Here is a 16,056-nt window from a genome sequence, read left to right as displayed (position 1 = left end):
AACCACCCCCCACTGCTGAAAAACCCTCCAAAAGGGTGGTGTAAGTCCAAGCCCTGTGCTGATACAAACCTGATAGAACTTGACTAGCATCAGCTGCACCCCAAGAACATCCCAACTGGACGGCAGCTCAACTTTGCAGCAGTGTAAGATTTGTAAAAGATTGTGTAAGATTTGTGGTTTCTGAGGAGGTTAATATTCACCTTAAGAATATAAACTTGGCAGCTAACTGCTCTCTATACTAAATTATCAACTGTAACTTCAGAAATGAATGGCCTCAGCAAGACTGTGTTACCACCTTATTCCCCTTATCCCCGGAAATAAATAAAAGTTACCATTATTTTTCAGTTTCTTTTGTAAGTCCTAAACAGAAATCACTTGGGTTAAGTCTGTTAAATGGAGGGTTGAGATAGAGATTGGTTATGCTTTACATCATACTACGTCTGATTCAACATCATTTTTAAGACCCTGACCTTCACAGCTATTACCAAGGCACATATGATCTACAGCCTTTGTTATTTCCAGGAAGAAGGGAAGTACTCCACTAGTGAAGTAAATGGATGAAGCACCTGTGAACACACCAGAGTAAAAATTATGTGTACATTAATTTCCAACCAAAATGGCATAATTGGACACACACTGTTATATGTGTCAAGTTTGCTCTTGGCTTCTTACATCTCTAAAACCTATCAGAGTCTCTAATATCCCCAATTTAAGGAATTTACTGTGTTCCAATCACTGCACAGAATAATAATTTTTGGTATTAAAGAAAATTTTACTATACTGTTTGTTCTATGTATTATTCTGTTTTTATTTTTTGTTTTCTCGTTTTGTAATCCAGTTCTTAAAACTGTTTACTGTATATTCTAGCCGTTTTCTAATCACTAATGAAGATATGCAGCAACTTAAGGGGACAATGGCAGAGAAGGGAAAGGAATGTTCCAAGTCCAGCTCTGCCCCACAGCAGAAAGGCACAATCACATCATAAACAGAATTCTTTCCCAAAGGCAGCTAAGACTGTGAGTTATGATGTGCTCCATAATGAACACGGTTCTAATGGAAATGGTTGTGGTTAGCCTACTCAATATAACTGCAAACAGTCACTTCAGTGAGTCTCTCTTGTACAGTAAATAACCAACTAAAAGATAACATTACAGTGCAGTCAAGCTTCTTTTGGTAGCAAGCTTCAAAATAGGAACCTAAATAAATGGATTGGTGACAATCTTAGTTTCGGTTGTTCAAATGTAACTTGAACCTTCAACAAACAAACCTACTGAAGAAGCAAGTGGAAGGCATCTTAGTTTAAGTGTATTTGTTCCAATTTCTAGGTTGTAGTGGAAAGACAGAATAAAAACTAAGAAAACCAAGAGGCTCATCCCTGCTAATCCAGCAGCCAAACAAAAATTCAGAAAAACAACAACTAGAGTTCTGTTGATACACCTTGTCCCGCCCCAACCGAGGCATTTTCCCCATAGCCAATATATCCTGGGATAAGGAAGTGAACCATCCAGGTTCGGCCATGATTTCCTCATGGCTTCTGGGTGTAACTCGGGCCTGCTCCATGAGATTTCCCTTATCCCGCGCCTTTCAAAAAACAATGTAATTGAAGTTTCTTTTTTAAAAAACCATGCCAATCCCATTCCCATGCAAACACTGTGGGAGATGGACCAGTTTATGGCCAGCTACAGCCAATCAGAACGACGGAAAAACGGGACAGTTCGCGCATGTGTGGCAATGCGGGCAAGGAAAATGAAACTCAACTGGGGGCCGTGCGTAATCACCTGGAGTTCTTCCTCCCGGCCTGAACATGCTGATAGGCTGCTGTGCAGAGGGAGGAACTGAGATGGAAACATCCCGGTATGTATAATCCCAGTTTTCCCCTGAGATATTTTCACTGTGGAGAAAACGCCCGAATTCACTTTTTTGCATCTGCATTATACTGGCTGCTCATATTTAGTTTACGGTCCACACGTACTCTAAGATCCAATTCACAAACACACTGCTGCCCAGAAGTGTGTCCGTCCCCCTTTCAATATGTATGCTTTTCATTTTTGCTACCCAAATGTAGCAAAAAATTTTGCTACCCAAATGTAGAATTCTGCATTTATTCTTGTTGAACTGCATCTTCTTCACATCCATCCACTTTCCCAGTGTATTCAGATCTCACTGAATTTGACCTATATCATCTGAGTTGTTTACTACTACTCCCAATTTGGTGTTATTTATAAATTTAATGAGTAGTCTCTCCACTCCCTATTCAGACCATTTATAAAAATATAGAAAAGTATTGGGCCCAGAACCAAGCCCTGTGGCACCCCACTGGACACCTCTCTCTCCAATCAGATGGAATGACATTGATAAGTACCCTCTGGGTGCGATTCTCCAAAAATTTCCTATCCACCTAAAGTCCAGTATACAGTTATTTTGTTTACTTATCAGAACATCATGGGAAGCCCTGTCCAAGGCATTACTGAAATCAAGGTAAGCAACATCAATGGTGTTCCCACAAGTCAGTAAGCTCTTCACTTGAGGAAACAAGATTGGTGTGGCAGGACCTGATAGGGACAAGTCCATGCTGACTTTTCTGGATCACCAAGTTGTCCTTCAGATGCTCGCAGATTGACCCCTTTAAAACCTGCTTTAGTGTCTTCCTTGGGACAGAGGTCTGACTGACTGGCCTATAGTTTCCTGGGTAATTTCTCCTTTTTTGAAGACTGAGATAACACTAGACCCCCTTCAGTCTTGTGGCACATCTTTCATCCTTCAAGAGGTCTTACCTGCTACCATCTCTACATGAGCCTGAGACAAATTAGGCATTGAGTCTTTCTGCTTTCTCTCTATTCTCTGTCAGAGTTTCTCTATCGCCTTTTACTTTTTTTTTGCTCCTCATGTATCTGAAATTTTTCTTGCTGCAACACGCCTCCCTTGTCACTTTCAGCTAACACTGAGATTTGGCCTCTCTGATAACTAATCTACAGTGCCAAGCTGCCCTTATACTTTTCTTCAGAGGTATGTCCTTCCCTCTTTTTCCTTGAACATTTCTTTTTTTCTTAGCTCATCCTGGAGTCCTGTGTTCCTCCCCATAAGATTCTTGGATCCCTGTCTTGTTTTCATTTTGTTGGAACAGTGATGGAAAGGGGAATCATAAGCAATACGGCAGAGATTATTCTACGCTGGCAGTCCAGAGAGGAGAAACTTCATGACCATTGTACCCTTGACTTGGCCCATTATACATTATACTTACCTTAGGCCTCTTAGTTGTGCAGTGGGGCTTTAGTAGGGTCTCCTGGTGTTTCTCTGTTTTCACGTGAGGAGGCAGCCCAGAACCTGCAGCACAGCTGCTGAACTGTTAACTGCTGAACTGTGCTAGGTTCATGGTTCTCCCAGTTCTCTTAAATCTGACTACCAACAACATTAAAGGGACAAATCTCATCACAACACTAGAGCCGATATTCTCTCCTCCATACAGACGCTCTGTCTCGCTGCCACAAGAGAGAAGAGAAGAGAAGAGAAAGGCTTGTTTTAAATAGAATCTTGCTGAAATAAAGTTTTAAAAGCCCTCCCAGTAGAGTAGAGTGGTGGAGGTCGGGTTGAGCCAAAAAAGACATCCTGCTTATATTGTTCCTAGAGATACTCATCTCTCGATATATGCACTTAGAATGGGGGCCCAGGGAGAAGTTGTGCAAAGTGGTCTCAGGGAGTGGGAAGACTGGCTGAGAGTAGAGAGAAGATGTCTGGGACAAAGTTGGCAAATCTGCCTGTTCCGGCAGCAAAGAAAATTAAAAGTCATGCAAAAAGTGGTGTCATTTGTTGTGGAAAGAATGGAAAGTAAAGCAGGTCTCCAGGAAACAGGTCCATACAAGAAATCTTGCTGTGATGGACATTCACAACCATCACACAGCAAGTACATTGTGCAAAATCAGCCATACTCTCTGATTGCTGGGGAAGCTAGAATTGATATAGATCTCCTGGGCCCATTTCTTCAAGTGGTATACTAAAATGAATGACAGGATTGTCTGTTGAGAACAATGAGAGATGCTCGCATGTTCATTAGATAGAATGGAAACCAGGAACGCCAATTGCCTTGTACTAGCCCACTGAAATTGCGAAAGTTGCAATGAAAATGGAGAATTGTCTCAAGTCTAGAACACTGCTCTGAGTTCAAAATATCAGAACCATCCACCAAGTGGAATGATGACCCCTTGGAGTAAGGAAAATGTGTTGGGCTTGTAATGGCAGGTCTCAAAGAAGGACTCGAATGATAGGCCCCTGAGTGGATTCCAGTCCTTAGAAATAGCATCTGTCTGCAGGGACTGGACTGATGGTACCTAGAAACAGAATCAGTATTCTTGAACTGGAATGATGGTCCTCAGAGTAGAATGATGGTAATTCCAATATCAGAAGGCCTCTGCTATTCCCAGGGTCCTTCCACTCTGTGACCTCTCATTTCAGTCTCAGAACAATTCCGCTACTCCCAGGGGCCATCATTCCACCTGGGGAGCTGTCATTCCAGTCCCAGCTTCATCCCCTCCCTCACACCATCCACTGATAGAGACAGAATGTTTCTCAATGTGACTGTGGACAGAATACATTTATCTGAGCTCATGATCAGATGAAAATAAATGGTGCTTGATGCATTTCCCAAAGGGAGAAATCTGCCACTTAAGTTAAATGTAATACTGGTGTGTGTGAGTGGGTGAATTCAATTCTAAAACAGTATTATATAAGAAAAGAACTTTAAGTTTGGAATAGAAACTTTCAGCTAAATAGGGAGTGACCCAGGTAAATCCCAATCTTGTTTTCTTGTTTTAACATCTCAATTTCTACTTTACAGAAATATAAGAGGGATGGAAGAGCTGGAACTTTGCCGCTGTATGCCCAGGTAAGGAACTGGCCAAGCCCCCACCCCAACTGCTTTGTGTGTTTTCTCTGAGGTAATTCAATGAGCTTACTTATAAGGCAATCCTGTGCACCCTTACCTGGGAGGAAGTCCTGTTTAATACAGAGACTTGCTTATATGTGCAAATGCATAGGATTGGGCATAATTTGCAGTCTGAGAACTGTGTTCTTACATTTGCACAAAAAACTGTTACTTCATAAATACAATAATATTTCAACAAATTCTACATTAATAGGTGCATTAAGCAAAGCAGTTATAGGCAATTTTGTAATTAAAATATATGCAAACAATGGTTGCCAAAAACCTACTGTCCAAAAATTCATGTGATAATAAATCAAACTGGACACACCATGAAAATTTGAACTAGTGGGTACTTTATACCAAAAAGGTTTGAAACCAGTGTTCCATCCATTACACACATCGTAGCTCTCTAAATACCTCCACTTATCAGTATCATCTTTTTAAAGCAAAATAACCTAGGCAATATTATTATTATTATTATTATTATTATTATTATTATTATTATTATTATTATTATTATTATTATTATTATTATTATTATGTTGTTGTTGTTGTTGTTGTTGTTGTTGTTGTTGTTGTTGTTGTATTTATTGTATTTATTATATTTATAAACTGCCCTCCCCCGGAGGTCTTGAACCTTAAGCCAATAAACAGACTCTGTATAGTTGATCAGTAGAGTTTATTGAAAAGTGTCAGAGCACCAAAGCTTGGCAAAGCCAGTTCTGACAAACCTGGCTTTTGCCATCCCCTTTATCCCCTGCAAGTCCCCCCTCCCGAATTCCCAAGAAATTGCGAAAAACAGTCCTGGGAGCTGAGGCGCCCCAAGGTCGGTGGCAGATAGTAAGAGAAAGCCACCTAGCTTCCTGGCCCCATGAGATAATGGATACGACTCCATTTCTCACGGGATCAGGGTGTCAGGGGAAAGCCTAGTTATGTACAAAGCATGAGAAGCCATAAAGTAAAGATCAAGGAAAGAATGTCCCAGATGGCAGTGGTACCACAGAGAAGGTTGGTTACATATATCTTTTAGCAGCATTTGATTTGCAGCATGGAGCAGTTACAATGAGGTAGGAATGCATCCCCCTGCCAAATATCAATTTAAATAAACAGATAAGAGAAGCATTAAATACACAACGGAATAAATACTTCGGTAGACTTCAGACGAGACAACTGTACACTGACAGCTGAATAAAGGTGGCTATCCTGATAAAATTATGCATGGATTGCCACAGAAACAAAATTTCCTGCAACTTTTATCTTTCAGGATGCAAAGGGCTTATAAACTTACTCACAAACCACAGACATTACAAAGAAGATGCCAAAAACAGCAGTTAATTTTTATGACACGAACTGTACTATTCCTAGAAAAGTTACACCTTCTTAAATTCACAGCAACCAGGGACATAATAGTTCCTTAAACTTTCACCATGAAATGAAACTAATCAATCGCAGAAATTTGTTTTACTAATCTTCTAAATAAAGTGTGTAATAATCCTTCACAAAGTATATTCTTCGTACCTTGTATTAATTATTGCTGTTGAAGAAAACTTGCACTTGGAAGTTCAGATAAATAATCAGCAGTAGCCTCAAATGACAGTTGTATAACTAACCCCACCCCAACCACGTCTCCTTTTATGGAGGAAAAAGATATGTTTCACATGAGTGCCTGCAATAGTTAAGAGCTGCTGATTCATTAGGTTGCACTGACAGGGCATGACACAGCATTTTACTGAAAAGGAAAATGTTCACTTAGTGTTGCACTAGTTAGCTTCAAGTGATTAACTTTTTTTAAAGTACTAAGTTTTGGGTTTTGTTTCTTTGTATTAAGATAGCCAAATCAGAAGCATTTGATTAAACATTCAATATCTCAATTACAATCATTTTATTCGCCCAGATGTGAAAAAACATTTACAGCATAAATTTTAATCTTCAAAACACAGGTTGGTAAAGACAGCTACTACATGAAAATATATTATAGGTGTTAGAGTACAGGAATCATTCTTACAGTTCATAAAGTTGTGCTCATGATTCAAGCCAGGATGGGTCTCTTCTCAAGGAATTTAAGGCTCATTCCGCACATGCAGAATAATGCACTTTCAAACTGCTTTCAGTGCTCTTTGAAACTGTGCGGAACAGCAAAATCCACTTTCAAACAGTTGTGAAAGTGGTTTGAAAACGCAATATTTTGCATGTGCGGAAGGGGCCTAACAGACCTGTCCAATAAAGCTAATTTTTCTTACTGGAAATCTTTTACAACATGAAAATATTTTAAATGTGTACACAGACAAAAACAAATTACACAAACGAAAACAAATCAAAATACTAACATGTTGTGCTTTTTATAAACCCAAAATTTAAATGAGGTACAACTGGTATCCCAAAGTAGCTGTCATCATACAAATCCTGAAGCAAATATACACTTCAAAGAACTTTACATGACTTACATTGAAATCCTACACTGTTACTCCAGTACTGTGATAGATTAATATATCTTACATGCAAGGATAATTTAAGATATTTAAACCTTTTTTTCCTGAACTAAAAGTAATGGGAAAAAAGTATGAGAAACTTTGCATAAATTTCTGAGGGTATAAAACAAGTTAATACAGGCCACATCAGAAAGTACTAGAACTGCCAACTAAAATTTCTGCTACTTTTCTGGATAAAAATATAACCCCTCACTTGGTTAAATGTGGTGCTTGGATAATAATTCATTTGTAACTACACTTGAATCCCCACTGTATAAAAGTCTTGTATAAAAGTCACTGGAAGGCTCCAGTGAGTAATCTAGATGGTTAGTTATTACTGCATCTACTTATAGACAGGCACCAGAATAATAGGGATTTAGATACAATGTAAAGTATTCCTATCTTTCCCCAAAACTAGATGTGTTTAGAAGCCTTTCCAAGTCTTACAATTCTGAAGGCACTCCAGACACTGGAAAACAAAATCTTAAAACTGGTGCTGGGAGACACATTCAACTCAACTAACAGCTCAGTATTACAAATGATGCAACAAGCGTTCTAATTAAATAGAAGCACATTCATTACTAAATGAACATTAATTTCATCCTGGCTGTAAAAACATAAAAGGGTATTTATTAAAATAGATAGCTTCAATAATATGCAACTGAAATGAGACTCTTGTGAGTTTTGACTGTCACTGGTGAAATTTCAAAAATTAATCCTTAAATTAACATTATCCAAATGTTCTTAATTCAAAGAGCTTGTATTATCTGAATTTAAAGAAGATTTCCCAACTACAGCTCAATCTAACCAAGATTTTCTTGCAAACAAGTTTATCAAGATCTTTGATACATTTATTATAACAAATTTTATGTTTAAAAACATACATGGGACCAGGTCACAAGACTCCTATCTGTTTCTTAACTTTTTGAATTTCCTGTCTACTTCACCTTAAACCTAAAGGACTGATGAAACAGGCCAACCAGACATTTGTATAGGACCAGAAAAACAAATCTGTGATCTCCCCTAACACAGAGGGAGCTTTCTTACAACAATGTAGAAGTTCCCCCATGCTCTGTTCTCAAATATCAGAGAGGAATGGGGGATACACCCAATCTGAGTATGCTCACTTAAAAATAAGTCTGACTTCAATCAACAAGACTCATGCCCAGATAAGTGAGAACAGGACTGTAGCTTATGGTCACTTGAACTCAAGGCTCCTTAAATTTTAACTGATCTTTGCTGTCAGCAGAAATTTGTGCTCACCACTCATCTTACTGAACTTGAGTATGATCTTGTCAACAAGTGTAATATTGAGCTTTAGAGATTGTTTTCAACATCACCAAGATGAGGTGGGAGTGGGGGAAGAGAATCCCCATTCTCCTTTCCAGCTCTGAACTCCTACACTGAACCTTAAATATTTTTTGCTATTTTACAACCATCACCAATAATTTATGTCATGTTATGGAGAACCACTTTCCTTTATGTAAGTTCCAGAGAAGAGCAAGAATTCTTGCCAGAACAATAAATGAGCTGAAGATGAGCATAAATGTAGATCACTGCTTAAGTTCACTTTAAAATGGCCTTATTTCCACAATTCTTGCTTAGGACCAAGGATTACAGACATTCTATAAGCACCATCTTGAAAAACACCAAGTATTGACAAAGTTGGGAAAACACTGAACTCCTTTATTTACTTAAACTGTATTTTTACACCACCTTCCCATAAAGTTCACTGCTGAATTCAAACAAGAATAAAAGTTATACTCACAACTGAATATCCATATACAATTACGATATTGTCATAATACATATCAAAAACCAACTACTATGTTCTTCACAAAGAGAAAAATCTTCATCAGCCTATAAAAGTTCACTAAAGCCAGACTTAGGCAGGTCTCAAATGCTGAAATTTCTTTTCGTTTTGATTATTTTCCTATTTTTAATTTGTTTTAAAGTCTGTTATTATTTGCCTTGATACAATAAGAATAGATTACAGCTTACACAGACACATGTCCAAACAAAAGGGAAAAAAATGAATGATACTCAGCACAAAATGTACCTGGCATATGTTTTAACTATTATGGCTAAGCCAGAAAAATCTGTCACACTGCCAAAAAACCCCCATAAAAAACAAAAAGGCATGCGCAAGAGAGAGTGCATTGCTTACGTTTTACCTTATTCTGACAATTTTTCATGTTTCTTGGGGAATATATTGAAAACTGTTGTTGTGTTTAAGATATGTTACTGGTAAAATAAAGGCATAAGATGACTCTCTCAACCTTGACTCAGCCAGTCTGGCTAGGGCAGGGGTCTGCAAAGTGGCTCTCCAGATGTTCATGGACTGCAATTTCCATCAGCCCCTGCCAGCATGGCCAAGTGGCAGGCTGATGGGAATTGTAGTCCATAAACATCTGGAGAGCCACAGTTTGCAGACCCCTGGGCTAGGGGATCCATGCTATCATAATTTCACACTATTATAATCAATATATATGAGTCTGCCCTTAAATTCAGCTCAGAAATTCCAACTGGTATAGAACGCCAAAACATATTTTCTCTAAGGAGCTCGTTAAGCAATCATGTCTATCCCACCCATTCTACAGTCACTCCATTGGTTACTGTATAAGTTTTAAATCAAGGTACCTGTGAAGCCCTTCATGGCCTTGGATCCTCATAACTGCAGGAGTACCTTTCTTATTATTCTTTGGTGTCCAAGCTGCACTTATCTGAGCTAAGCCATGCAAATGGCTAAGCTCAGCAACCGCCCACAGACGTTAATTTTCTGTTGTGTCTACCACCTCATGGTAGATCAGCCAGGCTCCCACCCTCCTATCATTTTCCAGAATGTGCAACACAGAAATGTTCATGAGGGCATTTTTAAACCTATATAATGACTGAACAGCTAAGGAAGATGTTTTTTAATAAGAAAACATAACTGTAGTCTATTGCAGTGCTTACCATATATCTCACCTTGCATGGTTTTCAACCTTTGTTACACCTTAAGGCAATGTTTTTGTTTGAATTGCTTTCTAATTCCATAATCTTAATTCTCTTGCATTGTTTATAGGAAGTCTTATGCTGACTACTTGAAATTTTTTACATTATGCAAACCACCTTGAGTCTCAATGAGAAAGGTGGGCTACACCTGAAGCAAATAAAGTTACACTGCATCTTCGCAAAGTACAAAAAAAATGGACAGATCCAGATTACTCCCAAACAATATTGGTCTTTCGATCAAATGTATCTACTTGCCAGGTATATCAGCTGATCAGTGTCTTGCTAGGGTTGTTTTTTAGTACAAATACTTTTTGCAAGTTGTTCCATACCCAAGTTCCTTCCTGTCACACTAGAGCACCTCCAAATCTGAATATCCCATCCAGGAACCTGTATGTCTAACATTACCTTGTGTTGCTATCTTGTAATGGGATATATCACCACTCTTGGGATATATCACCACGCTTATGCATTTACTCATAAGCAAGTCTAAACAATTATTATTATGAGACCAGTACAATTTTAGAGATCAACAAAATTTACAGGGTATAAGCTTTCAATAATCAAAGCTCTTTGTGGTATGTGATGAAGGAAGTGTCAATTTTGTTGGTTTCTATGGTGTTCCTGGACTCGAATCTAGCTGTTCTATTATGAGGACTTTTATCACAGCCTTAAAGCTACGGTCATTCAAAATTAAGTTCAATTGAGTTTAATAGCCTTTATTTCTTCAAAGGAGTCTGACATTAGTTATAACATATTTCACCATGCAAACTATTGTAGTTACAGGAATACAGGCTTTTAATGCAGGATTATTAGGCAGTCTTGCTAGCTGCTTATGGAGCCTATAACTCTCCCCATACTTTATGACTCTACAGGCAAAGGAACCTTCTTGCCTGTTCCAGGTTGCGGTGGCAACACAAGGCACTTGATACAGGTGGGTCAGGGATGCAAGAGAGATGATCTCTGCCCAGAACAGACGGCTTACCCCTGCTCCCTTCCAGCCACAAGAATCACTTCCTCTTGCCAGCCTTCAAAACTGAGATCAAAAACATGAAAACTGGTAAAAATGTAAATGAATTTTAGAAGGCTGCTGTGCTGGGGCAATGGAGTAGGGGCACAATAGTGCTTGTCCTGAGGGCCCTTTTCTGTAGCTACACTCCTGGTATGTAATTCCAGTCCCAGAGTAGTTTATTTTATTTATTGACATTCTTTATAGGCCACCTTTCTCACTTGGAATCAAGGCAGATTACACAGCCTGAGGGCCCAGGGGCTATAATGTCAGTCCCAAAACATTATGCCACCCCCAGCGACTGTCATTCCACTCAAGGGGCTGTCAGGGGGAGAAACATCAAACGGTATACCTAGCTGGGCAACTACTCCCTCCTTCCTAAGGAAAGCGCCATCCTCGCTGCTCACCCCACTTCTCTTCTTCAGCACTACCAACTCGGCCATCAGGCAAGAGCTAACAAATGCCAAATAAAGACGAAGCTTCCATGGCGGGGGCTGACCTCGCCACGGTCTCTCCCTCTCCCCACCCGCCCACCCCCGCAACAAACAGACGAGGAGGAGTCTGCAGGAAGGTCCGCGCCTGCGCGCCGTTCTGTTTGCCCCCCCCCCCCCCCCGGCGGTCCTCACGAGAAGGTCCCATTTACTCACCCGACTCTGCTTGCAGCAGGCCTTTCAAGCCAGCAACAGCCGCCCCTGCATGCCTATTCCTGAGTGCCAGCTCTGCCGGGGGCTCTCTGTCTCTCTTTCTCTCTCTGGACAGCCAGAGTCAGGTGACAACATTACAGCCCTTTCCACTCGCTCGTTGCTGATTGGACGTTGGTCCCAGCTGACATCTGCAGCTCCTCCCGCCTTCTTGTGGCTTTTGTTCAGAAAGCATGCGCGTCTTGTTTACTTGGGAGCTGTGATAGTAGTTCTGGGAGGTTAGTCTCGTTCGAGCGCTATTGGGAACAACGGGAACTGCTTGAAAACCCGTTGGATATAATGGGAGCAATTGTCTTCGTGCATTCCATTGAAATGCGTGCTGAGGGCCGTCAAAGTGGCTTGCGACCTATGGCGACCCTTTGAATTAATGACTTCCAAAACGTCCAGTCGTTAACAGCTTTGTTCATGTCTTCCAGGCTGAGTGTTGTGGCTTCCTTTATAGAGTCAATTCATCTCATGCTAGTTTTCATCTTTTCCTTCTGCATTCACTCTTGCTAACGTTATTGGCCTTTCCAGAGGCTCTTCTGTTTTGATAATGTGACCAAAGTAGCTTCAGTTTTGTCATTTAAACTTATAGGAAGAGTTCAGCCTTGCTTTGGTCTAGAATCCACTGATTTGTCTTTTTGACAGTCCATATAACTGTCTAGGACTGGAATGACAGTCCCTTGAGCTGAATGACAGTCACTGGGGATGGCATAATGTTTTGGGACTGAAATTATAGCCCCTGGGCCCTCAAGCTGTGTAATCTGCCTTGATTCCAAGTGAGAAAGGTGGCCTATAAAGAATGTCAATAAATAAAATAAACTACTCTGGGACTGGAATGACTAAGGGTGTAGCTACAGAAAAGGGCCCCAGAACAAGCACTACTGCGCTCCCCAGCCAGACTCTACTGCCCCAACACAGCAGCCCCAGCCTTTCTAAAACCCATTTACAGTTTTGCCAGCTGTGTCATGTTTCTGCTCTTTGATCTCAGTTTTGCACATTTGTTTTTCTTGTGCACGCTTAATTTTTTTACACAGTGCAGGACAAAACATAAACTTGTGGAAGTCTCTGACATGGGATATAGTGATGATTGCCAGTTGAATTGGTTTTGAAATACAATTAGACAAACTCATGGAGAAGATATCTACAGTGATGATAAGTGGAACCTCCATTTGCAGCGGCAGTAATGATTCAAATACCAATTCAATGCTGACTTTGGCCTCTATAAACCTTTCTTCTAGATCTCTTGTAGGCACCAGAATTAGAGTTCCAAATTTAGGATTTGGAAATTCCTGGAGATCTGGGGCAGTCTGGGAAGGGTGGGGTTTTGGGAGGAGAGGGAGCTCAACTGGGACATGATTCCATGTAGACTGTGTTGTCATTAAAACATGTGGTTTTGACTAGCAAATGGCAGAAGCGAGAAGGAAACAGATATTTGGGGATCAAAACAAGCAGTGATGAATTAATGGAACTTACCCACCCCTCCTCCTACTTCATGGGCATGTATCCGATGTAGGTGCTACAGTGTTGGAGTCAGATTTGGAAGCCCTATTTCAAATCTCCATTTAGCCAGCAACTGGGTGACCTCGGGTTAATTTTTCTCTCCCCCCCAGCCTTCCTCACAGGGTTGTTGTAAGTATAAAATGGAGGCAGGAAGAAGCATGTATACTGCTCTGAATACGTCAGAAGATTAACAGGATAAAGAGTTATCAGATCAAATAAAGTCCATGAAAGCCAAAGCCCTGGCCAAGAGGAGACTGGGGGCAGGGACAAGACCAGGGAAACAGCATTCTCCCTGGTCTTGTGCTCGGCCCCTGTCTCTTTCCAGCATTGCACAGGTCACCTGGAAGTAAACTTAATTTTAAATCAACCATAGGCTTTTGTGGCAGGGGGGTGAGGTGAGGAACTTGGGTGACATTTCTCTGCTGCTGCCACCGCAGCTCTCTCTTACCCCCTTCTTTTCGCCTTTCTCTCCCTTTCCCCCTTTCTCTCTTTTCCCATTTCTCTTCCCCTTTTCTCTCTGCCACCCTCTTTCTTTCCCTTCTTCCCGTCTCTCTAGTCCCCCCCCCCCCTCTTTCTATCTGATTGGAGGATACACTAATGAGTAGTAGTGTGTGAAAATGAGATCTTGAGGGTTCGGATGGACAGTAAGTTAAATATGAATGAAGTCAGTGTGAATGAAGCAACAAAAAAAGGCTAATGCAATATTGGGGTATATCAATAGGAGCAAAACATCCAGATTGTAAGAGGTTGAGGAGGGCAGTTTGAGTGCTTGCCCCAGGTGCCATTTTCTGTAAATAAATCCATGAGTAGCATAAGCGTTCTACAACTAGAATGAGAGCCCGCAGAACTGAATAATGGTCCCTGGGTTTAGAATCAATGCTTTGCAACTACAGGTATAAACCCACACTATCCACCACACAGGCCCTTTCCTCACAAACCATTTAAAATATTTTCAGGCAGGAAATAAAATGTTTCTCTATAGAGTTCCATGTTGTTTTCCCACTTTGGTTTGAAAAATATTTTATTTCCAGCCTGAAAATGGTTTTTATGAATCTCCCTTTAAAATTATTTTTTGGTTTGAAACATTTTTAAGATGTCTTCCCTTGCTGTGTAGACATATTTAAAATGTTCTCTCTTTCTCGCTGCCATTTTCCACGTTTCTGTGCTGTCCCCAAACTTTCTCCTTGGTGCTATTTTATCACATCCCTGAGCTTACTCTGTTTCCCTTTGCCTCCAAATGTTTGTCATTTATGTGTTTTTTCCTCTTTTGGGGGGTTAAATCTTTGAACCATTGAGTACATTTAGCTACCGAGAATTGCAGCTTGGAAGCATTGAAGCATGTATCTACAAATAACCAAAAACGGGGAGGGGAGGCTCATGGCAGCCATGAAGAGTTTCAAAGAGGTGAATGCAGATAAACATTGTAATGAAGGGGTGTGTGTGTGTGTGTGTCAAAATGTTTTGCAAACATTTTAGATTAAAACAGTAAAACAGTACGGCAAGCCATGCATGCCCAATAGTGATGTGAGACTTATAAAGCAGAGTTTGCATAATAATGAGACAGAGGCAGTTCCTTACTGAAATAAAGTTTACTAGCTATAAAATAGGAAGGGTAACTTGGATACAAAACAAGAAATAGCTTTCTAACTCGCTAGCTCTACCAGCTAGCTTGTTGCTTGACTATCACATGGCTAACAAGCTACTCAGACACTGAGCACCTGCAGAGAGTAACAAAGAATAGTCTACATGCAGTCTATAGTCTACATGCAGACCTGCATGTAGCCCATGCCAGATCTGCTTGACCAATAGGGATCAATTACCTGGTCACTTCTGACCTCACTAACTAATTAGCATGCATCAATTAACTCCTTCATTACTGGATTGTGTGACTGGCACTTGCCAAATCCCAACATATAGTCAAACGCTTACAAGATGCCACCTTCTTGTGAGAATTTGGCCAGCATTTTGGGCTGCCAAGTTAACACTTCTGCTTACTATGGTTTCTTGGATAAGTAAAATGGTTCCTCAACTTTTGTGAGAAGCCAGAATCTATCTGCAGTTCAAACTGACCAGAGGGGAATTTAGTTGCTCCTACTTATGCAAAGGTTTATCCAATCCTGCTGATTGATGACTAGCACAGGGCAAAGAAAGTCAAGTAAGATCAACATTCAGTGTGACAGAACAAGGAGAGGAGATGCCATGGGATTTTCTGGGGGATGAGTTGGCAGAAAGTGGTGATTGTGTCTAGTGCAGGGCAAAGGAGATATACCAACAGAACAGGTAAAGTTTTCAGGTCAGAAATAGACCTACAGAAGTGGTGCTTAATCACTTGGAAGAGTGACAGATAGACAGTGTTCGTAAATCACATCAGTGGCCACCCTGGTTTGTGACAGTGAAACCACTTATCCAAGAAATCATGGTAAACAGGAGTGTTAACTTGAAGCCCAAAATGGTGGTCACTTTCTTTGGGCATCCTAGGCAATT

The 16,056-nt window shown here is 40.4% G+C and overlaps 1 protein-coding gene across 3 annotated transcripts in view; it reads right to left on the bottom strand.

The window, feature by feature from the left end:
• The window catches only part of BACH1 (BTB domain and CNC homolog 1), a 30,178-nt gene extending 18,016 nt beyond the window's left edge, over positions 1-12,162 (bottom strand). The window contains exon 1 of one of the 3 annotated variants that reach the window (XM_048494286.1): positions 12,034-12,162. The gene's annotated coding sequence lies outside the window, so the exon portion shown is untranslated. Of the gene's footprint in view, positions 1-3,241; positions 3,508-6,436; positions 6,530-12,033 lie in introns of those variants that run through there. The other 2 variants (XM_048494289.1, XM_048494287.1) reach the window with 2 other exon arrangements.
• Positions 12,163-16,056: the final 3,894 nt, after the last annotated feature.

The sequence above is a fragment of the Sphaerodactylus townsendi genome, linkage group LG04 (genome assembly GCF_021028975.2).
Source record: "Sphaerodactylus townsendi isolate TG3544 linkage group LG04, MPM_Stown_v2.3, whole genome shotgun sequence".
NCBI classification, from domain to species: Eukaryota; Metazoa; Chordata; class Lepidosauria; order Squamata; family Sphaerodactylidae; genus Sphaerodactylus; species Sphaerodactylus townsendi.
The sequence above is the reverse complement of the archived record's forward strand: the minus strand, read 5'-3'. Positions and strand labels throughout refer to the sequence as shown.